Here is a 2,622-nt window from a genome sequence, read left to right as displayed (position 1 = left end):
CTGTTTTTTTTTTAATTATTTTCATTTAAGTTAAACTTGCTTGTTTTGGAAAAAAAACAAATGTAATAACCAGTCCTTATCACAGAAACGGCAAATAGTTTTCGTAAGAATTATTCATTAATTATTGTCATTTTTTAAAAAGAATAAAACATGAATTGTATTGAATTCTGACAACGGTGGATCCCGCCATTGCATGATTCTATTAAATAAAATATTTGAAATAATAATAAATGAAAAAAGTCACAGCAAAATGACAAGGGATAAACTTGGGTATTAATGAGAAATTGACAACTTTAGCTTATTGCATGTGAGGAAGGAAACTAAACTAAAGAAACTAAGAATACCAAATACAAAATTGAAAGAGAATGAGAAGTTAAGTGAAGGCCATGCCCTCATCAACTTTCTAGTTCGATTCATTCTAATTAGAAATAAATGGTTTCATATGTATGGACAAAAAAGTTCATGAATTTCTACATACATTTGGTATAAATGCAATAATGAAAGTGAGTATTAGTATTGAAGTATGTATATGCATGTATATGTATGTGTGTAGTATTTTAATTTATGGTCCCCCCATGATCCAACTGAATCAAAATAGTCAGTGTCTCAAACCCATCAGCTTCTCTCTCTCATGCACCACTCGAGCTTATCATTAAATCTAGATAAGATAATTCTATCTACTTTTTCGTCACCATATGCATTCAACCATAAGTGATGAATTGAATATAACACAATTCAAAGTTACAAATTTAAATTAGAAATCCAAACACCCTGTAACTCAGTACATGCATAGGTACATGCATTATTAGAGAAGAGCTATGCTGCTTACTGCTGTGGTGGTTCGGTCGGTGGTGATCTTCCCTTCCAAAACACACCTTTCCTGCTCTACTTCATACCCAAGATTCTCTCAATAATTTCAATGTAACTTAAGTGTGAGATTAGAATATATATATATATAAAAGAAACTCTAGGATCAGTATTTTTTTAGTAATTTTAATCATTATTTAGTTAGCACAATACTAAATTATCTTTTATAAATAAATTTTAAAAAATATCAATACAAATTATATTGAGTATAGTCGATATATATATATAAAATACATAAATATATAACATAAGCCATAAAAAATACAACAGAAGATACTACTAAAATTAAAAGGATAAAAAAATAGCACATAAACATCACAAACATCAACATAATAAAGTGAGACCAGCAATATATAGAACATAATTAATCCTATATATAGAAGTTTTGTCATAGGTCAACTTAATCTATAGTAAAAGAACTTTGGTGATTTTACATCCCAGCCACCTGTCGTGGTTATATATTGTACCTACTTTGTTATGGCTATTATTATATAAACCCTAAACTAATTAACCAGCTATTAGCATTAGTAGTGACTGATAATTATTCAAAACGCACGCATGCATGCATGCAGAGAGTTTCTCAAATTGAAAATTAATTAAGTATGGAATGAAGTTGTAGCAACGAACACATATTATTTGGTCTCCTGATATTAATATATCACTGCTTTACTATGATATTAATTCATGGGTCGTCAATAAATGAAATTAAAAAGGATACAAATAAATAAAAGTGTTGGCTTCTTTTATTGTGAGAGTAGTGAGGCAATTTGTCATTACTTATTATTAGTTAGTTACTTTGAATCTCATGGCATAGCTTAGGTAGGTAGCTAGGTTGCTTTGCAGATCAGAATATTGTATGTATATATGTTGATGGATGCATATGCATATGCATGTGCCCCTTTTGGCTTTGGCTTTCGAGTGTGTGGCCTTTACAATTATTAATTTGGGTGTTACGTACACTCTTTACACAAATATTTAAAGCAATGGGAATGTTCCCAACGGCTACTTGTCCTTGCTTTTCATCATCATATATAATAAGCAAAGGAGAAGAATGGGGTCCCCCTAATCCCACACACCCTACCCCCCAATTTGCTTTAATTCATTCAATGCTTTCTATATATTATGCTTAATTCTTCACATAATTTATAATCTTTCGTGTTAATCAAGTGCATAATATGATGGTAAAATGATTGTCCATTACTATGGTGGATTCGGACTAAGATCATTATTATAAAGATTGGAAGGAAAGAAATTAATAAAGTTGTTACACTACACACATACAGTACAACACACATTCTGAACATTTGAAATTGAAGCTTAAGGAACCAAAGTGTAAGTAAGTGTGTGTGTGTGTGCATGTGCCTTTGCCTGTGCAAGAGTGAAAAATGATCCTTCCTTTCAATTCATTTCCTACATTTTATGACTCACAGAAAAAAAGGTAGGATGAAAAGTTAAATTGTCCATGAGTAGGAAGGGAAGCTAGCATGCAAGAATCATGTCTGTCATCAATGTTTGTCGTGGTGGTGGACACTTGCCTCCTCTTCTAGCGCTTCAAATTACTTAATAATAAGTGTCCTTTAAGATAAGAAGAATGATATAGAAGGTTTACAGAATTTAATCAACAATGTTTAGAAGTGTACATTAAAAATATGTTATTAGATTGTGAGACTAAAAAAATTGGACTCATACTAAAAGTGCTGACAAAAAAAATAATAAATTTTATTAGATTTTGGAATTTTTTAAGATATTTATTAA

The sequence above is a fragment of the Arachis ipaensis genome, chromosome B01, assembly GCF_000816755.2.
Source record: "Arachis ipaensis cultivar K30076 chromosome B01, Araip1.1, whole genome shotgun sequence".
NCBI classification, from domain to species: domain Eukaryota; kingdom Viridiplantae; phylum Streptophyta; class Magnoliopsida; order Fabales; family Fabaceae; genus Arachis; species Arachis ipaensis.
This window is presented reverse-complemented; position numbering follows the sequence as displayed.